The sequence below is a fragment of the Ostrinia nubilalis genome, chromosome 18 (genome assembly GCF_963855985.1).
Source record: "Ostrinia nubilalis chromosome 18, ilOstNubi1.1, whole genome shotgun sequence".
NCBI lineage: Eukaryota > Metazoa > Arthropoda > Insecta > Lepidoptera > Crambidae > Ostrinia > Ostrinia nubilalis.
Window position 1 is genome coordinate 5,089,289 of NC_087105.1, and position 27,016 is coordinate 5,116,304.

The window sequence follows — 27,016 nt, forward strand, 5'->3', positions numbered from 1 at the left end:
CCAATTGCAGGTGCATATCAATAGCACTCATTAAAAAAAAAAAAAAAAAAAAAAAAAAATGTCATGCATAGGACAGTTCAGTATTTTGGAACTATATCGTCATGGTTATGATGAAAGTTAGGTAGTGCAACTTAGTTTTACTCTACTGACTCATTTAGGTATTAGATAGCTATGTTTTATTTTATTTATTCATTAATTACAGTCTACTGGTATTTATCTATTGACAGCAAGCTGTAAATGTGACATGCTAATTTGCAGATCAGGCCAGCGTTATAATGACGCATGCCATGTACTCGTGTTATGTCGGCAAATGTTTGCTGCCTGTTCAAACACTTGTTAGCCACCTACAGCGTCCAATTACCGACCAATCAAAAACTATTGGCTGATCGGTGGATAGTCGTGGTTACAGTGGCTTGGTGGAATTTGGGCCCCCTTTTAGTAATGTGAACGCATGAAGTTATGGTGAAAGAATGTTTAGACACATTGAGGCTAAGTTGCACCTAAGATGGTAAACTATAACAAACGTCAAAAGTTGTCAAACTCCATACAAAATACACCGGTTATCGTTATAGTTACGGTTAAAGTTAGATGGTGCAACTCAGCCTCACACTTCAGTGAATAAGATGTTGTCAAACTTCATGTGGGTGAAGCCGCTGGAAAATGCTAGTTTATTCGTTTAAATACCAGTAGATTTTTTATACTACTCAAACATCAGATCAGAAGATGGTATCAGAATATTCAGAATACAAGGCGAAAAAAGAAACTCGTTCTGTATTATTCTGTTAAATTGCAAACCATAATTGCACCCGCAAGTAATGATGCTTCATATTTGTTCAATTAAACAAACAAATAAAAACTCTCGAAACTCTACAACAGTTCTTCGAATAAACTCGTAATCATCTCTCGATCGTCTCGATGTTTCCGAGAACATCGCAATAATACCTTGTATTACACATTCGGGCAATAAAACTATACCCGATGATAGGGATACGGGGAGTCGTAAAAACTATGGAGAGAGGTAATACAAACACTAAAAGGCTTTGAGTGTATCATTTCCGATCTTTTTTCCATCGGGTCACGCGAGGAGCTACCAGCGAAATAAATTGGATAGCGAATTCGGAGTAATCTTTTTTCTTTTTGTGTTGCGGGCAATCGACGGGAAAGTATGCGCGGTGTGTACCTTTCATAAAAAAATTGGCGAAGCGTAAAGCGGGTTTTGCAACGCGGCCGCGCTCGTGGGAGCCGGGAATTGTTTTAAATTCTATTTCGTTTGAAATGAAGTTATTGTGTGGTTTGAGACGCACAGAATTGAGTTGTTTTGAATCGAATCTGTGGTAAATAAGATTGAGGTTTCGCTTCAAATAAAAGGTTAACTGTAGCATTAAAGACCTCCCAAAAGTAATAATAAAAAAATACACGATATTTGAATAGTGTTCTAAAGTGATTATCATTTTAAAACAATGTTCAACAAGCGGTTCGTTCAAATGGTTACACCATTCATTAGTAAGGGGGTTAATAAATACGAGTAAGTTAATAATTAACTCCACTTACTTTAAAACTATTATTTACATTGATTTATTTCCATAAATCTTGTTAAACTTGCGTATTAACAGTAGGAGCAGACGACGTACATATGTCAAAGTAAACAAACATATTATTATGTTAGTTGTACCCAAGTACGTAATACGCAAAATAGAAAAAATAATGTAGTCTCATGTGCTTCCGTTATAATATTATTATTTCTCAATATATATCAGACGCAATTACATTTTATTTCACAAAACAAACAAAGTTTTGAGAGATTCGCTACAATAAGCTTTTCGTAAGCAATCGAAGTCACCTTGACTGATTTATAATAAGTAAGCACGAACTAAATAAACAGGCGTACCATAAATTTATTACTACATAACCTTTCTTTATCTCAATGTTCTATATTACGATCATCATTAAGCTCCACGACCTCGTTATCGTGACCCTTCAATTCAAAACTACACTCGAACTACAAACACAGAATTATATGTCATAGGTCGGTGTTAATTAATGTGCCGAGATCGGATCCGTGTTTGTAGGTCAGAGGAACGTCAACAAAGGGGGATGCGCCATGGGGTGCCGAGAACCCCCCTGGGGGAACCCCGGCTATATTTATGGGATTTGATTTTGGATGAATTGGGGGAAATACGCTTCTGTATTAAAACAGGCTGCGAAGATAATGTATGGGAATTGGATGAAGAAAATGCCTTGTTTAGGTACTATTTTTACATTCTATTCTGGGGTAAAGGTGTTCTTGACATTCAAAAGTTCCTGGAATCATATGTGTATTACAGTTCATTGACGACTGAGACTGAAAAAAATATACGTTTATTTTTCCATCACAAACTTACATCAAATACAAACTAAATACATGAATTTGAAGCCTTTTTGTGTGAGACTGATGCTTGAGCCATAAGTCTATCTTCATTCGGCGAGCAATTTATAGGCACCCGAATGATGGCCATAGCACAACGTTTTTATGGTTTCGGCCAAACCTCCAAGTTTCAATAGATAGAGACGATTTGCCACATGATGTCTCTCTATGATCCCTTGATGTTACAATACTGTATGTAATATAGGTACTTACTTGGCACTGCTGCGGCCCCTGCCGGTTGGGCGAGGCGGGCTTCGGCCGGACCTTCTTGGCGGAGAGCTGAGGACGCTCCAGCCCTGCTACCGCTACTGACACCCTCGTGATGCCCGTCAGCAGCCCGCTTGATGACGACGTGCAGTCTGTGGAACAAAACCTTGAGTTAGCTTGTGAACATCTTGTGGGTACAGAATGAAGAAGAGTAACTACGGTGGATGACGAATTACCGATGAAAATAACTATAGTTAGGTATTGAAAAAAAAAGCAAATTCCAAGTTATGTTTGCCTACTAATACCAGTATAGCTACCTCCCCAAGTTTTGCCACTTGGAACCAATATTTAGTTTTACCAATGTTTCACTGCTTGGAAATACTGTCCCTTTATTTCCAGATATATTTTTTCCTGTTCAGTTATCACGGTTTGCTGGTTACAAAACCAGGAAGCAGACACTTCTTAATAACAATTGCCATCATATTTCTTCCCTATAACTTTGGAGTGTTGAAATTATTCATTCGCACCATCGATTTAATTCCAACATCGCATCAGATTCTATAAAATGAAAATATTCCGCTGTTGATCGCGACTCCATTGTCGATATTCTGTTTCTTCGTCAACTGCATTTTCAGTAACTACAGAATTGCAGAATCATTTGACTTATCGCAACGTCGTGGAAATAACGAAGAAATGTTGTCTTCGTTTTGTGTTGAAGCTTCTATTCTAAAATACGTTTTCCTTGCCGTCAATTGTTTAAATAATGCAGAAATCTATGTTTCTTAATTTTAATTTATTTTTGTATTGAATCGAGTAAAATTGCACCTTTTGTTGCTTGTAGAGAATGCATAGAAAACCAGTGATAATAGATCAACTAGCCTTTATTGAATATAGTAGAATACTTAGACTACGAGTTACATACAGACAAAGCTCCATTTATACATTTGGACTCTATAGGCCTAATAATATTGTTTCTATTACTCATTGTACAGAATCGCACTTCCCTTGTTGCACTACGAGGACACATAATGTATGTATAGATTAACTAGAATTAGAACGTGGTGCCCCAAAGATATTACCTAGTTCTAAATCAAAGCCAAAGCAGCTGTTAACAGCTTTCGCTACTGGTCCGCGTAAGTCGCTACAGGCTTTACAGCGGTATCAGCGATATTGGAACATAATTTCTCGGCCCCTAATTTCCATGGTTCGGTTTTAATTTAGGACGGGCCGGTCCGCAAACAAAGCCGTTTGAAAATGAACGGAAATTTCACGAATTTATACTTTCCTTTTTCGTTGGGAAAAACTGCTGAATTAGGTGAAAGTAGAGATTGTTTGGGCGAAGGATCAATTTTCCGAACGCGGATCTGACTGCTAGGAATTTTGCTCCAGAGTCGATTGCAGACAGATTGCTCTAGATTTTGGTGTCGTAAATGGATTAATTTTGGTCCACAGAGTCGCGTGAATATCCTTACAGTCTGTTAGACTTGTTGTTTACATTTGACTTTTACTTTTTAATACTATTCAACTACAGATATATTGCTTACACACCTCATAAAACTTATTTATTTCCGTAAATACGCACTGGCAAATAGATAAGTTCTCGGTATTATTGATATTGTGTATTGTTCTCATAAACTACATTTATAAGAACAAAGCTTCGGTAAACAAACATTTCCAAGGAATATCCTGCGGGGCACAGGATTTTCCGTAAAGCATAACAATTAGTGGAATACAGGTACGGGCAGAGTTATTTGGAAGAATTAAATCTAGTCACACAAATACATTATAATGAGTTGTTACATGGTTGTTCAATGGAAATAATTATATGAGCATGTATTTCACTACTTTTCAGGGATGCAGACACGAAAACTGAGCGAGAAACCAATTATAATTACATTAATATTCTGCCCCGCCCGCCCTACATTACAGAGTGCTCAACTACATTTTAAATTACGATTGGTTCTGCGAAAACAACTGTGAAAATTAATATTTTCGCTCGCCATCGAACAGAATTGACGTCGAGCCGTTGTTTACTTTGGAACTGATGATTATTGAAACTGCAATGTTGATTCATTTTTAAGTGCGATATTGTGTGTGTGATGTACAATCGCGGTGAAAATGGAGCTAAATGTATTTGCGCTGAAATATTGACAGGATCGATGCGATGCAGTGCGTGGCTTCGGTTTGATTAAGCCGGCGGCCAAATGCATAGAGTTCCGCATTAGGCGCCTCATCACGCGCCGCGCGCACTGCACAATGCCACTCGCACGAATTAACAGAGTAATTATTGCAAGTAATAGTGACGTCTCTGAATAGTCATTGACGATCGACGGAGCAGATTACAGGCGGGGACAATGCAGCTATGCACAAAGGGCCCCACTCATACCCTGACTTTAATCATTGTAAGCGGTTGCGAGCTCTCAAGACCAGCGACAGATAGTATCGGCTCCGAATAACAGCAAGGCCCGTCCATTCGGTATTGATTCGAGGCTCCGCCCGCTGATGGGATGTTCTTTGTCACGGGCGGCCGTTAGTTTGTTTATGTTTGTGCTATCCGCATATCCATCTCGGCCGTTGGTTACTAATGGAACTTAAGAAAAATGATCGGCCATCTCTCTGGCCGGAGTGGACGCTTTTGAGCAGATGACGTGATGAATCGCCGATGTCGAGGATGCTTCATTACGGTTTAACGATATTACCCCTCACCTACGCAATTTGTTTAGGGTCCTAAGTACCCCCTGAGTTATTATAGCCAACTTTGCGTAACTCCGTTTATATTGGAACTTTTTGAGGCGGCTTCCGTTTTAATTAATGAATCCGACCGCGGTCGAGTGTTTGACTGCGTTATTGGAATAAAACGCCTGCTTCGGGAAAAACAATCTAAAACAAGTTGGATTGTTCACGGGCCGTGTTTGTGGCCGATGACGTTGTTTAGGCCGACCCTCATTCAAACGTTGACGTGGAACGTGATAATGTTGGTTAATGGAATAGAAAATAAAAATTGATATTTGTATTATGGCTATGAAAGTTACGGCTGAGAAAACATGATACAACGACTGACAGCCTGGAAAGGGACTCACCCTTACAACCTTCATCTCAAAATAGGATCGGATTTCGAAATAAATCAACAAATATCTAATTTGGTGTCCAAATGATTACTAGAAATGCATTTTTACAAAATATACAAAAATGTCGCGATGCATTTTTGCAAAAAGTGGCTAAGTACGAGTATGACGAAAATATTCTTTGTAAAAATTATGCACTATTTATCGACTGTGCTTTATACCTGGTAGCTTTTTATTCACCTCTTGTTCAAAGAGAAGTTAATTAAATAAATACCATGCTGTGCGATATTGTTTAGTCACTAGCACCCCAGACTACAGTTCTGTTGCGAAATGACATCTATTACAACTATAATAAGATGCCACGGTGTTTAGCTTAATTTTCCGTCAGTGAATGAAATATTTTCTATTCGTGCTATATTGGACGGGCAAAGCGAGCCTTACTTATATTGCTTTACTTTCTCTCTATTATGTCGAGCTTCATACTTTAATACCAGAGTCAATTACGCTCAGGCTCACTCCCTCACTCACTTTTTAGTTGAAGTACGTCTTTTGGTTATTACAGAAGTATTGGGAATTTCCCAAGTTATAAATATTTCTGAACTCTATTTTTGTACTCTATGTTAGACTAGTATACCAAAACCTTTATATTTTTTTAAGTAGAGCAAAGAGACTAAATACTCGTGTACGAGTACTAACCAACTAATAGTGAACTTTAAATCTACTAAAAGCTTGGTAGATCTAATTTCCTTCAAGCTATCTAAAGTGAACCAGAGCTGTAGCGTTGCTAGATTTTCCTAAAAATCGAGACATAATAAAAAGTGGGTTTGGGACAAAAACCTACTGAATTCAATCGATCCTTGTAATACCTATGTATAATAGATAGCTTACCCTATTTTTCTCTATAACTTCTCTGTTTAGTCCAAATGTAATAAAATATTTCAATAGATGTTCGTTCGAACGAACGAACGAACGAACGAACGAACGAATAAAATATTTCAATAGATGAAAGACGATGGGACGAGAGAGTAATGAAGATGATTTTTTTTGCATTCCGCTCACGCGACTTGAAAACTCTAAGGGTGGGTTGCACCATCTTACATTAACTTAACAAATGTCAAAAACTCAGCCTGTTTGCCCGTCGCGTCCTAGGAGGGTTCAAAATCAAGATTTAGCGGTACCGGCTTTTGGCGGTTATTCCAGTAACACTAGAGCCAGTTCCAACATTGTATGCTAACCCGCGTAGAGTCCAGAAGGGCAGGCTTTACGACACCGTTAACGTGGGATGAGTTAATGAGTGCCCCAGTGCCGCCTGCTTTATGGGCTTCTATTCTCTAGAAGTTTCGCCTGATGACGTTTTTGATTATGTTGTTACGTTTGTTTTAGGAAAAGTAACTCCTATCTAGATTGAGATTAGGTTAATTATGGTATGTTGTATTGCTTTGTAAGTAAGGAGGCTTGCAGAGGTTGTGGATCAATCAATTAATTAATTATCTGTTGGTGAGAGTCTAACTTCATACAACTTTTAAACAAAGTTCATGAGAGTGATAAGTAGGACGATTTAGGCTGGTAACTTTAACGATAACCAAAAAAGTCGGTTAACGTTATACGTTAACCGACTTTTTTGTGGAGATGGATGGATGGATTTTGATGGAGTTCGATAGATTTTTGACGTTTGTCAAAGTTAAAGTAAGATGGTGCAACTCAGTATTAGAGTGATATGTGTTAAACTATTCGGACGAATTTTGATAAAACTCTACATTTTTGTAGCTAGTGAAGGTATACGATTAAAATAAATAAATAAATTAATTGTGGTACCTTATCAAAATCTTTTCTATATTAGAAGGTGTCAAATAATCAAGCTAACACAATCAAATAAGACAAAAAGTAGTCATGAAGATGAAAAGCATGAAATAACAGCGATGAAAAAAATTTTTGGGACGTTAAGCTGCTGCCCGAATGTTCGTTCAGTTTCGACGAAACTTTGGTCAATAAAATGCTTTAAGTACCAGAGAATTTCTTTTTATAGTCTTAAAGCGTAGACGACGGAACCTCCAGCGTATTATAAAAGTTTCTTAAATATACCGGGTACGAAGTTTAAGTGGGTTAAGCGATTACTCCACTTTTAACTGTTTGCGTTGTAGGCTCAAAGTCAAAGTCAAAAAGTCAAAGTCAAAATTTCTTTATTTGTTTGGACTAATAAATGGTTCTTACAAATCGTCATTTTGCTCTTAAGGAGCCTCTACATGTCTCATAATCTTTTTACCCTACCAGCGCTTCGAGACCAACATTTGGCAAGTGCTGAGAAGAAGCGCCGCAACAAACTCAGTCACCACTGTCTGCCGGTTAATATAAATAAATAGAAATAGTAGTAGTAGGTACATTCGATTCAGGAGCAGTTCACTGAATTTACCATGCATTCTTGTATGGTGTATCTTATAAGAATGGGTATACAAGATTGCGTGGTATATTAAACAAGGTAGTGACGTGCTAATATCTAGACTTACATATTAAGATACTAGTAGAAATGACTCGCATACATAAATTTGAATAACTTGGATTGACCAGTCCCCGAAAGCAGCGCCTGTTCACAGACATGACGAGTGAACCAGCCATCGCTTCACTCGACCATATTAGAGGGAATGTAACGACCCGCCTCACTAGGTCGTGTTAGGTCATGTAATTTTACACCTCTAGGCTTTAGTCTAAAATATATACCTATATAACTCAAATGTGAATGTGACTGACTGACTGACTGACTGATATAGTGATCTATCAACGCACAGCCCAAAACACTGGACGTATCGGGCTGAAATTGGGCATGCAGGTAGATGTTATGACGTAGCTGCGTAGGCATCTGCTAAGAAAGGATTTTATGAAACTCCACCCCTAAGGGGGTAAAACGGGATCCACGCGTAAGAAGTCGCGGGCGGCCGCTAGTTAATCATAAAATGACGGATTTAGGTAGGTACCTACATGGTTTGAGTAATATCGAGTATATCTAAAATTTGTTAATCACCTAGTTAAGTAAAACTAGACTTACCTAAAATAAAACGCTCACACGGTACACTCCGTGCCGACGGATTTCATTAGTTTTCTCGTACATTAAACTCAGTCATGATTATAACTTAATTCCGTAAATGTTCCGCCATTAAAATATATCGTCCCCGGAAAGTATAATAATTTCATTATATTTAGTTTCAGTGAGCTGAACTGGGCAGAATTGGGTCGGGATAATAAGAGAGTCCCGCGGGAGGGCCGCTTAACTGGACCGCTGTTGCGGGCTCTCCACACTAGTTGGGGACACTTGTTTAAAGTATTTCACAGAAAGCTACGTGCTACATAATTTACGCATTTAATTATTTAGTGCTGAGTAACGTATTCGACAGGGGCTATGAGTTTACGCCAGGGATTTAGCGAATGGCATCGAGATATGCAATTTATTTCATTGTACGTAAGTACAGTCGGAAATCAAGCTAACACAAAATATCGATGTTTCCTTTCATTCATGTATGTTTCAGAAGTAAAGGGGGAATTTTTGAAAGAAAAGAATTTTACTGAAAATAATTATGGTGTGGTCGCAAGCAACTGTGTTTATTTACATTTTACAAATTATTTCCATGACTATTAAAGTTTTCAGTCAGACGAGGCGAAGAAAATCGGCAAGACCTGGAGTGAGATCAAGCGCGAAGCTCAAGACCGAACGCGATGGAGGACTGTTGTGGACGCCCTCTACCCCATCTAGGAAACAGGACCTTAAGTCGAGTAAGTCATGTATTTTAGGCTGAGTTGCACAACCTAACTTTAACAGTAACTATAACAATAACTGATGTTTTTTGTATGGAGTTTGACAGATTTTTTACATTTGTTAAAGCTAAAGTAAGATGGTGCAACCCAGCTTTAGTATGGATAGGTTCAATAAACGATTTATCAAGTGTTAATTGAATCATACAACCACCCTTCAAGAGTGTGTGCCAAGAGGTACAACATTATTAAATTGTGTCCAAAACAAACAACATGGAATTTTGACAACATGTCCCGCTGTGTAACTTTGATGTTGACAAATGGGAAAGCCCCTTTACCCATGGCCTTGTACAAAGTAATTGATTTATGTACGGACCCATCGATATATACGTCATCATAGTGCTCGCCGTGCGAATACCCCCAGATACGCGGTAATAGTCCCCGCTATTCGACGGGTAATGGAAAGAAAATAGGGTGAATTTTCCCATATGGGAAAATACGGTCGTTGTATCCTCCTGATTTATGTATTCAGTGTGGTATTTATGAAAGTAGCGTGTTATTAAGTGTTGTTGATACATCCTTACTGATATTTTTTTTTATTTAAGATTAAATAAATAGTTCAAGGCTGGAAACTTCTTTTACCGCAGATTAAGACAAATGATTTAGTTCCACAGAATAAAACCAATCAAATGAAAGTGACGTCAGAAAGATAAAATTAGATTGGATGCCTTGATTTATTCACAGGGCTTCACATTTAAAATTTAAGCAGTCCATTGTTACTTCACTTGTTCATTTCAAACTTGTCCTATTTCAATTAGAGCGAGCCTAATCCATTTCTATTGAAATTAAATTATTTATCGCGGCTCTACCTGCGGACGTATATTCACTTTGTATCCTTTTCGTTAAACATGAGCGACTTTGGGGCTTGCTAATGCTCGTACAGTCATCATCAGAACTGAGTTAATTTTACCCTTCAAAAACTGCACGATCAAACACAAAAGCTTTTTTTAAATAAATCAATATTACATCGTTTTTAAAATAACTCCTAAATCTGTTGTCATTCGATATCTGGTATAAGTACCTATAGGAAAAGTGAAATTTAAATTGATAAGATAATGTTCTTCGTGATCGTGTCGATAACAAACCTACACAGTGTCAGCCCAAAACTCTGCTACAAAAGTGACGATGTCAGTAGCATTCATTAAATCTTCCTGCGTGCAGTTGTTTGGGCACGCAGGGTTCGACATCATGACGTGCTTCATCGACTAGGAACCACAGAGCAAGCTTAGTGTGGTTCTTGCACTCCAAGTTTCAACCTCCTGAACAGAACATTAATTGATATACCTAATATTATCTTTACTAACTAAACTAACTACTAAACTAAGGCTGGGTTGAACCATCTTACTTTAACTTTGACAAAAGTCAAAAATCTGTCAAACTCCACACAAAAAGCACCGGTTATCGTTAAAGTTACGGTCAAAGTTTGGTTTCAAAACAACTCAGTCTAAGCAAAGTTTGTATTACGGGTATCTACCACACCACACCATGGAATGCAGGATCGTGTTGCTGACTGTACTTATATGTACTTCTAGTTTGCGGGTTTAGGCACAAATAGCTTTAAAGGGTCGACCTTGGGCCGACCTTTTGCCCCAATAACTGATGTTGACAAACACTATTAAATTCTGTTAAAAGTTTGGAGCTGCATTAGAGGATAATGTTGGGAAGTTGTGTACCAAAACACATGTGAGAATTTATATTGTTATCATGAACTGAAATTTTAACCAATATTCTTATCTATTTACGATTTGTTGGCGAAATATATTTCATTAATTATTTGTATGTTGGTCCTTCGAATTCTTTTGAACTTGATTCATATGTACCTACTTGGAACTTAGGCCTACCTCAATTTTTTTCAGCTCTGGTAGGCTAATTACAGACGCGGAAATACAATAAAAACTTTTCATCTTTAAATGTCTACCAATGGCAATTCAATATTTTTTTATACCACTAAAATAACATTCTCAGTCTCGAAGAAGCCACACACCACGCGAAATATTAACAAATGAAAGAAGAACAATTCTCATTAGAATAAATAAACCTTTTAGAAACTTGGGAGTGAAACGGGTTGGACTTCCAAAATATTACTCTTGAGACCTCACGAATTGTTCGGTAAAACCTTCTTTTGTTTCAAGTTGAGTCTATTATGGCAGACAATACACTGAACGTTTGGGCTTTACCACTGTGGTGTTATAGAGCGTTCAACTTCACCGTTTCTTCATCTTATTGTCTGCGAAATTTTATAAGTTAAATATGAAATGTACACATTTGATATTCGTCTGCTCTCAGCGTGTCATTTAAGATTTATATGTATTTGGATGGGCCATCATTGAACAAAGTCCATTATGATGGGTAGGCCATAATGTCACTACAAAGTAAAAATGAGTCTTCAATTTCAATTCAATTCCGGATTAGGTAATCCGCAATCCGGAAAGGTAGGGTAGGTATGTAGGTAGTTTCTGCGCAGATTTTTCCAAATAAAGAGGCCGATTAAAATTATATTTAAATAGTGTTTCAGGGATGACAAAGTTTTTATCACATTTTATGGTTTAGTTTATTGCCAACAAACTATATCTACCAATACGCTATCGAATCGTCACTGAATTAAGACCTTAACATTGCTGTGACAAGAATTTAGATGACGGTGACACGCCGCGGGCGCGGTCCGAGGGCCGATCTAACAGTTTCTGGAGATGTCACTCACGAAGCACTTTTTCAAAGTTATTGAATGTGAACATTACATTTCTGGAAGTCCCTTTTTACCTTACAAGTTACAACGCTTTGAGGCACACTCTGACGTTTAGTTTGTAACATGTTTCGCATTTCATAATACTTATCTATAGAATTCTCTATTTTGTAGTCTGGAATGATTTGAGATTAAATTCATTTCGTTATTTGAAACTGTTGTTCACAATATGATATCCTGAGGAAAACGTCTTGTGTTTGTGCAATTTATAGTTACAATTAATAACGACGTGGATGAATTTATCAAAATTAAACATGTGCATTTATACCACTAATGACCACTAAACCTTGTAAGTACTTTGGCCAAGAGAAGTAACTAGTACAGTTTCCAAAGTATATTCTGTATATTATTCGGTCCAAGTACATTTGCACAGAGGTAAATTTGAGCTATCTGTGAGCTGAGGTGTGTCGTCGAATATTGGTGTGCGCTGGAGCGTGGTTCTTCGCTCTATGGGCTAGATCTCAAATTAATTAATGCCCCTCCCAAGACACACAACTGTGCAGTCAGGTATATTCAAACCTATCACACCTCGATTAGTAGCGACAATATTCTTAGTCCATGATTTACATGTTCAGTTTGTAATTGAATCTGTAATAGTTATAATTATAGTAATTGGAACAGCTGTGCTTAGTATTGTAGAGCTATTAGGTTTCAATCTTATCACCTGAAGCTGTAATCGTATGTAGGTAGTAATTGATTTCCAACCCTACTCAATAACACTAACCCATGAAGAGGTACTTATTATAATAATCGCTTCAAAATTATTTTAACAGTCTAGTGCTAGACGTAAGGTCAAATGAACGCCACAAAAGACCTAGGTATATAACTTCCATTGCTTTTTTATCCAGTCAATACCAGCTAATGAGGGCTATCGTTTTAGCGCTCACCAGTTAGCGCCACTGTAGAGTAAGGTCCTGTCAATCGCCAGGGGTGCCAATTTTTAGGTATAAAAACGATGGCCCTCATTTCATGACGACTTCGTTTGACGTGGTTAATTCGAGAACTTTACGATTCGATTACTCTACACATTCAACTACTAGGTACTACTTACTCTAATTCTTATTAAATCAATTGCGAACTATGTATTTATTAGCTTCTATTTAAAATTATACATACGTAACTAACATAGGTATATCCGAGTAACAAGTATGAATACCTACTTCGCCTGGTCTCCAAAACTTACCTATGCTTTTAGGGAGCCTGTGACATCTCAATATTCAGTTTCCGGAAGTAGTTCTTTAGAGGGGTTTTAATCACATTAGCCTTAGAGATGTCCGGTCGAACGGCCATATTATGTAACTCTAAGTTTATGTTAGGCTACTTCTCATTAGTAAAAGTGTACGAAATAGTCTGCGAAGTTTATATGCAGCTGGCATAGCTGGGCACCGTTAATCAAATAGTTAACTTCGTTAATCGTTAAACCGTTAATAAAAAAATTAACTTCGTTAAACGTTAAAACGTTACATTTAGCAAGAATTAACGCAAGTTAACGTTAATCGTTAATCCGTTAATACATTATAATAAAACGAAAAAAATTATTGTATGCAAGGTTCAAATAATTTCGAAAGCTTGTATCGCGCATGGAATTTATTCCTCTTTTATGTTTGCGCTACAAGCTTTCGAAATTATTTAAACCTTGCATACATTTTTTTTTCGTTTTAGTAACAACTGCATTTCAGAATAAAATCTTGTTTAAAAAAAAATATTAATATAATTTTATTTTACACTTTTTAGTAGTAGACTAAGAGCTAGTGAACGCCTGACCTACGTCATTTTATAAATGCTGAAAGTTTGTCAGCGTATGCTGCCAATATAGGATAGAATGTTGGTGAATCATGAAGTTTGGGTCATCGTGGCTTTGGCAGCTATCCTAAAAACTGTCTGGCACGGAGTTGGAACTGTCAAAACTGTCTGGCTGATGTGGAAACTACTTTTAATTATTGCCCTAATATTTTATATTAAAATCATCTTTTATTTTATGGTATAAAGTAAGCCTAACTTTTACGGTGGCTTTTTCTGTATGTTTAATACTGTAATTCTACTGCCGACATTTTTTTTTTCTTTCCTCTTATTATCTACGATCGGCCATCCATAGCCATAATTAGATGTGTTCTGGGAGCGGATTATTTGACTGGTATTCCATTGAATAGCAAAGTCCATCACTGGTAAAAGCTCTACTTTCTCTCGCTGAGCTCGAGGATGTGCCATCTCTTGAGGCGCTTTGTATCTTCGTCCATTAGCAAGTTCTTGGCCAGCGCGTTGCTATGTCTGTCGAGGCTCTGCCTGAACTTTTTGCTGTAGTTGCTCACTTCCTCCTTTACAGTCGGCATCTCAAGGTATTAGTGTATTTCTGCGTTTCTCACAAACCAGTGGGCGCTGGAGACTGTTCTCAACATACATCAGGTGTCTCAGGCAGGTCTGCTGTATATGGAGTATAGGACAGGTCCCAGCACTGATCCTTGCGGTACTGAGGCTCTGATTTCACACAGCTTGGAGAATTCTTCTTCATATTTTACTTGAAACCTTCTTTGTTCCAGGTAGGATTTTAGGATCATGTAGATTGACTTCGGTAGTAGGGTTTTTAGTTTGTATAGTAGACCCTTGCGCCAAACTTTGTCGAATGCCTGTTGTATGTCTAGGAATACAGCAGAGCAATATTCTTTTTTCTCAAGTGATTGCCTGATTTTTTGGACCACTCTGTGCACTTGCTCAACAGTAGCATGTTTCTCCCGAAACCCAAACTGGTGATCCGGTATGATCCTATTCTCTTCCAATATATGGTAGATATCTTCCAGACTTCCTACTTACGATATACCATAAAATCAGATTTTTATGTATAATATTTGAGCAATGATTAGAAGTTGTTTCGACATCAGCCACACAGTTTTGACAGATCCAACTCCTTGCCAGACAGTTTTTTTAGGATAGCTGCCAAAGCCACGATGACCCAAACTTCATAATCCACCAACATTCTAAGCTATATTGGGAGTATACGCTGACAAACTTACAGCTTTTATAAAATGACGTAGGTCTGGTGTTCACTAGCTCTTAGTCTATAATATCTCAATCTCAGAGCCTTGGTTCAATTACAATACAATTTAGCACCAAAGACAAATCCAACAAACCCAAACTCGATAAGTTTCCACCGTTTCGTTTAGGAATTCCTATGGCCACCTCCTGACTCCATCATCAAGACCCTGGATATATTCTAGTACTAAAGTGCTCGAAAAGACAAATCCAACGAACCCAAATTCGATGCGATTCCGCCGTTTCATTTAGGAGTTCCTATGGCCACCTCCTGACTCCATCATCAGACCAGCTTAATGGTACCATAACATTGCATTTTCATCTTACTTACATAATTCTACCAAACAGTTCAATTGGTTGAGGAGAACTGGTCTTAAATGCAGTTGCAAGATTTGTCCCACACATTCTAACAAGTGAAGTCAATATAAAACTTGTAAATAAATAAAAAAATAGCATATTTTATATCGTTTCGTTCTGGTTACAAAAACTGTTGTTTTGGGTTCTGGAAGTTCTGGAAGCCCGAACGTACTTGTCAGAACGCGTTTTTCAAGTGTTTTTCAGCGTGCCTGCTGTATCTTTTTGGTAAATAGTAGGTACTGGATTAACGATTAACGGACTTAGGATAATTTAACGGAAGTTAACGAGTCCGTTAACAATTTTTAAAGTTAACTTAAAAGTTAATCCGTTAATAGAAATGTTAACTTCGTTAATTAACGATTAACGGATTAACGAGTTAATGCCCAGCTATGGCAGCTGGTCACACTAAAGTTGGGTCTTGATACGCGGCGGGTAGTATACTTGTACTAGGATAAGTACTTGAATAATTAGTTTATTTCCTAGTGAGTTTATTCTTCTTTTTACAACGGAATTCATAGTCGTCTTTTGAGCATGTAGTCAGTAGTGTCACATTAAATGTTAATTTATTAACTCTAAATTAGATATTAGATATTAGAGAATATTAAGTCTATTCTATTAGTCGCTTCGTTATTTTAAATATTAGCAAGATATTTTCCTTTGGTTACCTCATTTACTCTTTTTTCCATTCATCATTAAAGTGCTATATAAAATAAGTACCTAACTATAAGAAGAAGTCACAGTGGTAAACTTGATGAGCTATCATTTCGTTTTCGTTTTTACTGATGCATCTTTTTTTTCAGAGCCATCCATCGTATTGACGCTTATGTTTTGTTAAATCGCTAAACTCTAGACCACACAATAACCTCACGATGTAGGTCACACCGCGAATTCGCTGACTCCAACACAAACAGTTCGCGCGAATGTTTGCGCGAGCGACGCAGCGTCGGAAACGGGCGGCTTTGTTGTCAACAACGAATAACTACTGAATAAACTTTTGGGGTATTTATTGAAGATATTTATGCTAAAAGCAAAGTTGTACATTTTATTGCTCGAGTGCTGAAAGGTAAAAGTTTACTATGGAGTGGAAAACGGAGATAAGGTTGCAATAGGTACGGTCAGAGCTTTTAACTTGGCTTAGGAGTAAGTGAATCGAAAGAAAATTTAAACCTTTTTGATAACAACTTGCCTTAAAACAAGTCGATATCTTAACACAACGGCAGTTCGCACCCCGGTTATAATAAGTGAATAAAATCTTCTATGATTCTTAAAAAGGTGTAAACGTGATAACATTGTATTACACCTGAATAAGTTTTAACATTTCTTTCAGAATACGGAGTATTTCAGTACAAAGTTTCGTTGCTACAATTCAATATTAAAAAAATTGAATTAGATATTAACATTATCGAATCTTTTTAGAGGGTCGGCATAAAAAGTTCAAATAAAAACTGGCTGAAATATTCCCGCAGACGGAAAAAATTAGAGGGTTTTAGCCACAAGAAGTGAGAGATGATCCATCACGTGGAACGTTATTTATTACTTCTGTGGTATCCACAAATTGCTGGATTTATTACTGATGTGTTGAGTTTCGACGGATACCAATTTTTTTGACATGAACACTTTAGGGCTTTCAAAAATCTTTATTTTGTTATCGTCTGCCTGAGGAGTAGATCTTTTGTCTTGTGTACATGTATAATGAGATATGAAGATATTATCATGAAGATTTTTATCAATATTTTTAAACTGCGTCAAAATTATACTGAAACCACGAAAGCGAGAATTGCAAGAACATTATTGGTGCTACATATTACCACGGCTGGGGCACCTGAAGACATAATATTTGCTCTGATAGTTAGACCAAAGTAAACATTCACAAATGATGCTTGCTTAAGTGAAGTAGCAAATTGAACGCAGAGCGTTGAATAGAGCTCTGTGATTGATTCGTGTGTCACCCTATACGTCCACGCGCACTATGAGACCTCATAGTAATGTTTGTGAATTCTTAAACTTAAAGTTAATTGCAATTCTTGTCTTACTAGCTGCTGCAGCAGCAGCTGAACTCGTGAGCCTAATAAATTTTCGTGACGAGCTGATTAATTGCTGTGCACCAGCACAGCACCCGAGCTCACTGTTACATTCGCACTGGGTCAATTTAGCCTACTGTTTTGTAACTAACAATTTCGGTTAGTTTCAACGAATGTTTGGTAGTTAGAGTGGTTAGTAGCATTTCTCATCAAACCACACCTCCATGCCAAAGATTAAATTAATATATGGGATTTATAAAAGCGACTGAGCGGCTGACTGACCATTTGGGCAAACATTTATAAAGGCAGTCATAAGATGATGAAAAGATGTAAAATAAATAAAGTACGTAAATGTTTATTGCTTCCATAATGTACATATTATGTTCTTACAGTGTGTGGTACGTAAGGCATTTGCATTTTTAAAATGATATTTACTTATCGAGCTTGTTCATATTAAGCGAACCAAAAGAGTGCTATCACATTTAGGCGATTTAGCAGCGCGTCAAACGCGCGACAGACGCGCTGCCGAAAATTTCATACTATGTGACAGCGGAAGCATGCCTTCGCATTATAAAAACGCCACTGCCGCGCTGCAGTCGCGCTACTATCGCCCTAATGTGAAAGCGCTCTATATCTAAAAATGAGTTTACACGTTTGTTTCTCTGCAGTAATGCACTTCTTTTCCTTACAGCAGCAGTAGTTAGTGCAAGTTGTAGCAACGTGTGGCACGATAAATTAGCCAGTATATCTCGCTGATAAATGGGCCTCAGCCGCACTGTCTCGGCGTAATTAAACTGTCTTCAACTTGGCTTTAACGGGTTCCATGCGATAATGCGTAAAAAAGCCTCGTCGCTGCTACGCCGCATAAGGGTCAGCAACAACAGCATTCTGAGGACAATTATTGCACGTCCTGACTGTCCTATCCAAACACATTGGATACAATTATCTATGGGCCAAATAAAATGAAAACTAAAAGTAAAAGTAATGTGCACTAACTCAACTAACATAATATAAGGAAAAATTGTTACTAATCCCTACTAACAAACTATGGATGAAAGTCTGAAATAAATTATTTATTATTATTATTATTATAATTATTTATTACTTATTTAAGACTTTTTGAATAGCAACCTGTGTAGTCTATACTCTACTTTCTAGGCTAAACTTCATGATGTAGTACATAATATAACAAATATTTAGCGATTGTAAAATTCATTGATGCGACACATGTCAGCTGTGCTTTTGAGATAAACGCATAATTTTCTAACTATTGTAACACCTCTTTTGAAACACTATTTCCGTGAATAAAGAAACTTTGACTTCGATCGCTAGAATACTAGGCAAATTACGATAGCTTTAAGCAAAATAATTCTAAAATGTGTCTAAGTAGTTACGAGTTTGTTGTTTTGTGATATTTTTGTGTCAGGTGGATTGTTTAATGTATTTCTTCTTTTTTTGAAAATGAAAATGAAATGAAAAATGTTTATTTCGTTAACAACAACAATTAATGGAATTTGAGGTGGACTCTTTCTTGTAAGTGCAATGGCACCTGTGCCAGAAGGAGTCGCTCTCCCTTAACAAATTAACAGTAACATTTTTTTTTTTTTTTATCATAACCAAAAAGTAACAAAATCACCACATATTTAGGTTGCGTTTGGTGTGTGTGTGTGTGCTTGTGTATGTATGTGTGTGCTTGCGTGTGTGTGTGTGTGTGTGTGTGTGTGTGTGTACATGAGTATTGTATCAAGTAGAGTATTTCAGCAATTTTTCAGTTTCATCATAGTCGAAGGTTTTTAGCCAGTTAATAAGTTTAATTTAGCATTCCCGATAGGTCAATGGGTATATTTCTATTATTTTATTTATACCATTATACAGGGTGTTAGGTAAATGGGTATATGAGCCGACACTAGCCCATGTTAACATGGTCATATAAATGGTATGGTGAAGTCAGAATTTGATATCATCATTTAAAATTTTTTAATTTTCATACAAATAAATTTTATAAAATCCGATTTGTATGAAAATTAAAATAATTAAAATGAAGATATCAATTTTCTGACTTCACCATACCATTTATATGACCATGTTAACATGGGCTAGTGTCGGCTCATATACCCATTTACCTAACACCCTGTATAAGTGAGAGGATAGGCTCTGGAATTGATTTTGGGCAAAGGTTGTGTGAGTGACTTGCGTTTCAATTATCTTATGTTTTCTTCTTTTTTGTGTTATAATAGGATTGTAGGCCAATGACTTATGTCTTTTTAATATAGCATGTAAGATGTAAAGTTTCCTAATTGTGAGTAAGTCCACTAAGTCATAAAGTAGCGTAGTTGAAAATTTTTTCTGCTTGAAAAACATAACTTTTAATAAAGCTCTCTGTGCTCTTTCGACATCTATGAATTTAGTTTTTGGCGCTCCACCCCATACTGTTATGCAGTAAATTATGATAGACTGGACTAAGGAAATGTAAACCTGATTTAGAAGTCGCTTGGTTGCTACGTGTCTAAGTGATTTAAAATTTTTAAGCTTAGAGTTTTAGTTTCTACTGTTATTGTTAGGCATAACTTTAAGTGAAAGGTAAGGAAGTATGATAATCTTATTATGAGTGTCCTAGAACAATCGTGTTGTAACAGCTGAGGACCTCACACCTCTTATCTCACAGCTCTGACCCCAGCACACAGCCCTATTCGTCCAAGTTAAACAAAGCCTACCCGCAGTTTTTCATCCGTCCGCACGGCCATTCGTCTCCGTCCTCTATCAGCGCCATCTGTGTAGTGTTTATAGCTATAGATACGGGCATTGAGACACTTTGTGAGGTGTTGTAACATTTTATTAGAAGCTTGTGATGTTTGTTGTAACATTTGATAAGAAGCTTATAATGTTTTATTAAATAATTATCAAGAATTATGCTTGTCGCATGGATGGTTGCATTTACAGTTGCATAGGATGATTATACGAGTAGTGCCTGAGGTATGGGAGAAGCACAGGAGGGTGTTTTTGGGACGTCAAACGTCAGCGGGACTTCTAATGTGCTTCACATTCACATTTGTATGCTCTGTCACGTCATAGTATGTCAATGTCACCCCTCTCGCTACCCGCTACCATACCTTACACCCTTAATCACAAACATTACTATGAGGTCTCTCAGTGCGCGTGGAAGCACAGGGTAAGACACGAACCAATCACAAAGCTCTATTCAACGCTATGCGTTCGATTTGCTGCTTCATTTAAGCAAGCATTGTTTGTGAATACGAGCGCTGAGTTAAGCGCTAGAACTAAATTAGTTTCTGAAACACGTTACCAAACAAGCCAAAGATTCCACTGTTCTGCATACTACTAACATTGCCCCACTTACGTTTCCCATCCAGAATCAAGACATGATAACCCACATACCTTCCCAGTTCCCACATGAAAAATCAAACGCAAACAAAGGAATCCAAGGTCATCCCACCGCTGTGTAGATTGCGCCCCAACCCAGCGACGCCTCTATGAATACAAATGGACCGTTTGCGCACATACCCGAATCGGTACCTGGGTTATTCTCCTTTTCACTTATGTGAAATTACGTTGCGAACGCCCCGATAATGTCTTATACGACTAAATTGTTTTGTATTACGGTCGATTTACTCGAATTCTCGGTTTTTGAAAGCTTTACAATTTAGTGTGCTGAAAGGACGTCTAGGCTGTCGATATTTGTGGCTGGTTTGGAGTGAGAATGACGTGTGATTTTATGTTGAACTTGGTTGACAGGAGTTACACAAACATGTTTTCGTGTGAAGGCGTTTCGTTAGTTTTTATTCGTTCGACACGAGAGTTTGTTCTTTCAGGACACAATAAAACTTATTTTTTTTAATCTTTTCATTACTTACACTTTCTTGTTATTTCTATTGTTTTATGAATGAACAAAGATAATTTAGTAACGTCTTCTGGGTAAAAATTGGCTGCTTACTGTAAAAAAAGCTTTATAATTTCAGTGCGCTTAGTTCCCGTATGAGGACCGAATTCCGCGTGCAAAGGCCACTATTTTATAAGTTCATAGAGACAATACTTGTAATAAACACAGTCCACATTCTAGCTTTCTAGTTCCATTACGTAGAGAACGCGGGTAGTTAGCATCGAGTCCAGTTCCAAATTACACTCCCGGGATGTTCTGAAACTCCGCTCGGAACCGGAGCTGAGGATCGCTCAAATGCGATTCCTAAAAGTTTCAGCCCAATAACCACGGTTATTGTAATGATAGATGTATATTACACTAGGTGTATGGTATTTGTATAGGTAAATCATCATTCGAACTTTTTAACTTATCGACATATTTGTACGTAAAAGTGGCCAGTTGTGGTTGTAGAGTTATTTATGTCAACTGCAGTTCATATCTGTGTTACTTAGACGAAAATAAGGTACATTCAAAATACCTATTGAAAACCTGAGCTACTGAAGTAAGTATGTCTAAACCTCTTGTTATAAAGATGATTGAAGCTTGGTATATTTTGTTGCTTGCAGTAAAATATTAACAACACTTTATAGGCCGTCTTTTATTTCCGTTTCATGAATTTATGACACAAATTTTGCAACACCTTGCAATACCTTGTAACACCTCCTCAATTAAATTAATCGAGTCAGTATGTATAACACTTGTGATAATTTCGACACGGATGAAATATTGTAATATTATGCGTTTTAATTATCAGTTCGCGAACTTCCAGCCGTAATTGGGTCGTGGTGGAGCCTACGTGTGCGGTGGGGGATGGTTGTGCGAGATGGAGAATTGTCACGCTTATTGTTTGATACAGATGACTGTTGCGACAGGAAGTATTTTATTTTAACGCGATATTACAACGTGGTTTTTAAATAAAAAAATGTTTCGTTTAGAATAATTTTAATGTGATTATTTAACTGTGATAATGAAAATTGTATGTTTCCCGAATATCAATAAATAAAAAAGACGTGTAGTGCTGCGTCGATCAAAGTTCTTAGATATTAAAGAAATAATTAACCAATTTAAGAATGAAACACAAAGAAGTCTATTTTCCTTTAAAGGTAATACACGATAAAACGTGTCCTTCACGTGCCATTCATAAGAAATCGAAATTTTCCTTTAAAAATAGTCCGGCAGACTTGGTAACTATTTATTTTTCTCAACTTTATCCTGGCTTTCACGAAGATGTCACAGGGGATAAAACAAAAAGTACGTGTCACATCGAATGTCAGCTGTCACAACAAGAAGTAGGGCTGCCAAACGTTTGTAAATATTGACATTTTTATTAGTCGTGTACTTACCTATTCAGGTATTGGTTAATTTAATACGTTAAACTTATGCGTTATGTTAACTATTTGATTTTTTTTACATAATGAATCATATGCAACAAGTATGATAGTCAGAGGCACTTTTTCTGTTTCACAATGTGTGGAACAATCAACTGCTGACCTACTAAGGTTTTTTTAGATGTTTTTAAAATACTAAACAGTGTTTACTCATATAATTATTAACAGTTTTTGTAATCATAATCGTTCGTTTCAGCCGAATGACGTCCACTGCTGGACAAAGGGCTCCTCCAAGGTTTTCCACAATGAACGGTCCTGCGCTACCCGCTAGGCTCTTCCCGCGACCTTCACCAGATCGTCGGTCCACCTAGTAGGAGGCCTGCCTCATCATGTAATCATAATACAAACAGAAAACAGTAGACGTTTGATTAATCTGTCAGTGTTGGGTAATACCAACTTTATAAACTGAAATTACAAGACAAACGCTGCGTAAAGAAAAGCGTGCAAAAACTATAGCCATTCCCAATTCCTAGCTAGGAGTATCTTCGGGGGACTTTTATCAACTCCCGAGCAAAACCTTAAAAGTACCCGAGGCATTTTAAGAGCTGTCCCTTATTACACATCAACGGGGGTGGGGGTGCCCCCTAAATAACTCGTAAAGATACAAAAACTCCGATTGACAGCGGATAGGATTTCGCGGAGGAATTTTCTCGGCTTTATAAATGTTTAGTGAACTTGTACGGCGCATCTAACTAACATTGGGGAGTCTTTTCTTGTTTTTAACAGACTTCATAATAGGTTATTTTATTCATTTATTACATAATATTAGTCGTTATATTTTTGATTCTTAAATTCTCTAGAGGTGTGATTTTGCAAGAAAATTGGACAGCATAATGTATGTGCAAGTGACTGCAAACCTAAGATGTTTATAATTGTGGCTGCAGGTAGGTATTTATACAGATTTTCCACAATGGGGGAAGGTAGACTTTTGGGATTTCTTACAGTTTTACTTTATACGTACGTCTTTTGTTTCAGAAGCAAATTAAAATCGTGTAAGAGTCAACTCTGAAATGTTCATACCTATCTTAATGGTTAGTATAAATCTTTCAAACATTATCTTGATGGAATCACAGCGAGAACGTTTCATCTGAAATATCTAATTTTACGTAGTTTACGTTTGTAACAGACAACAAATTCAGTTGTTCGAATGCGTGTAATAACTTTTATCAACTTACATTTTGAACGCGAATCTGAGAATTCCACATCGGAGCACTCAGGAGAGCTGTGTGTACAGACTTCGGCACATAAGATTAATACTTTTTTGTAGCAAAATCGCTTCTATTACACAAAGCATAAGATTTTTTTTATTGACGTGTCGTCTTTACATAACTAAATTGTTGTTACGTTCTGAATTGGCGGTGTATCAAAGACTCGACGGGGTTCCAGCCGACTGATTCGGTGAATGGGACCCGTTTAATAATTTATTCAAATATTGTTTATTTGCTAAAACGCTATTACGAGTCTCGGAGGTGCGTTTGGCGTTGTCGGCAATTAGAAAAGTAAAGGACAAAAAGTGCTTTTGTCAGACTTTATGTTTTTTTTCAAATGTAGGTGAACTTCGCCACAAATATTTTATTTAAAGTTAAATAAAACGTAATAGAATTTGCGTGACAGGTTCTTTAAATATTTTTTTAAAGTCTATGAATTTTAGTACAAATGAACATTAGCACATCAAGATTTTCTAAAATAATGTTGGATGTAACCAAGTTTGAATAATAACCATGCATATTTATTTGAAAATTATAAATAACTTAAAAAAATCGAACTGCCTAAGGCGGGCATCGAACCCACGACCTCCCGCTTGCTTAAAATTAGTTAGAGATGCGACTCTTAACGCTAAAAAATTAAATAACCATGCATATTTACTTCACTTATGATCCAGTATACTAGGTACTTACCTAAATATTTCATTTCCAAACCTTTCATCTTAATTACTTCCTACGTCTCACGCCGTAATAACTTTGTTAGCAATATTAGTTACATTAAATATGTTTCTCTAACATTCCCCACGTCTCGTATACAATTCCAGCGTAAAGTTTGTCAATGTGGTAAAGAGCGAGCCGTCTCAGGAACCTCGTTTGCTAATGCAGTTTGCAGCGAGCATTTTGTTTGCGCATTCAAGCGGTGTTACAAGCGATAGGGAGAACAGCCACGACACTTTGAAATAAGGTCCCGAAGAGTGCTTTATTATTTAACAGACTAGTGATGGCGCAGCGCAGTGTAAAAATTTTAAAGAACTTTTTTTATACGTCTCTATAAGTATTCAAAATCAATGAAATGAAGATTGAAATTACCTTCAACACAAGGCAAAATAATTATGTATATTTGATCCGGTACGATCGCGATCAGATACGTGAGAATGGGCAGAGGTAATTATTTGGGAAGGGAGGCATTGTATTTTGCGAATTTAAACTACTTAGGCTTAATTGATTAGAAATAAAAGTAGATAAAGTATAACAAGTTCTACCTTGTTCTACCTAAAAAAAAGTGACAGTCAAGTGAATTGAAGTTATGCTTTTGCATGAGAAGTGCTGTCGGTTCTCTTCGAGCAATGTCTCCATGTCTTATAAAAGACAGATTGGCTTGCGCTCGTCTTTAGCTCGTGTACGTAAGGATATTATGGCGCAAACAAGTTACAATATTACGGAATAGAGTACAATTTGCTTTGAAAACGCGAAATGTTGCAATTTGTGTTACTTCATAATCGCATTTGATTTAATTCGCCCTTTGTTCGGAACCAGCAACGTAAATGTAACAGAAATAAATGCACGATATTTTCCAATATTAAACGTTTTGGAGCTACAAAATGAGTAGTCTCATTAAAATTAATACACTAATGCCCTGTTTGTATTAATAGTGAAATCTGTTTTGTAATTAATTAAACTGCGCCTAACCCATTAATTAATGGGAACGTAAACATTAATGTTTGTTTCTTGATGAATTAATTACATCAACGTACAATCTTGTTTAGGTTTTGGGCGCTGTGTAACGTTTCAGACGAATGGTATCACGAATTAACTAATTAAAATCATAGATATGTTTTTAATTTATTTATTTTATTTATTTGTGTAGACATAACAGAAATGCAACCCTAAATAATGCAATAAAACTTGTTGCAAGTCCAATATCAAGTGCACACAACATTCTACCTTCAAAATAGAGCTGTAACATCGACTATCGTTACGCTGATATTATCACTCATCGCTTTCTGAATGCAGTCACCGTGATACAGGCGCCGCAGACCGAGTCCTTTAGTCCTTTATATTGATTCAGATGTGCTGGTCTGTGTTCCCAGTTGAGGATCGTCAACCATGAGAGTCTTTGAGGCGAACTCTCTTTGGAAAGTGGAATTTGACTGTAGCATCTTTGATTCAACATCGAATTGATTTAAATATAATGTCGTCGTTTCGAACTGGTTGCGGTTGTCGACAGCATAGTATTGTCAGCAGAATGTATTATCTAGGAATAATTTACGAGTACATACCTACTACGCTTTTTTATTTAGTTAAGTACTGCCATATCTTTGATCAAGATATCTGTACTTTGATTGAGTGCTAATGTGAACTTTTACTACTTTGGTAGGTATAGTTAAGTAAGCTTTATAAATATTCGTATTATGACACAGGACAAACTACATAGGTACTATTATAGGCAATGAAACTTTGAAAAGCTCTACAATAATTAAAACAACTGCAACCCGTCACAAACGGGGCACGTGTCGTAATATTCGGAACAATTTTATGACGTCACATAGTTCGGGATGTTCCGAAGTTGTGCCACGGATTCGCTGGCCGCATGGAGATGAATGCTCATGCATGTTCGTTCATGCATGTTTCATGCTCGGAACCAAACCGCAGAGCATACGTCTGATGCGTGAGATATTTGTGAGTAATATGACAAGATGAACGATGTCAGCAGTTTTGACTGCTATAAATATTTTGAATCAAACTTTCTGAACTTTTCAACAGAAAAGATACTTTACTAAATCACAAGTGCATGAAGAAATACTTGTCTATGTTACCCTTCTTCTTTTACAAATTTTATGCAAATTATGTGACATAGGTAG

At 37.0% G+C, this 27,016-nt stretch overlaps 1 long non-coding RNA gene across 1 annotated transcript in view; it reads right to left on the bottom strand.

Annotated features, from left to right (window-relative positions):
• Nucleotides 1-2,653: 2,653 nt before the first annotated feature.
• The window catches only part of LOC135080915 (uncharacterized), a 44,189-nt gene continuing 19,826 nt past the window's right edge, over nt 2,654-27,016 (bottom strand). The window contains exon 3 of the long non-coding RNA XR_010259085.1: nt 2,654-2,763. This is a non-coding gene — a long non-coding RNA (uncharacterized LOC135080915). The remainder of the gene's footprint in view (nt 2,764-27,016) is intronic.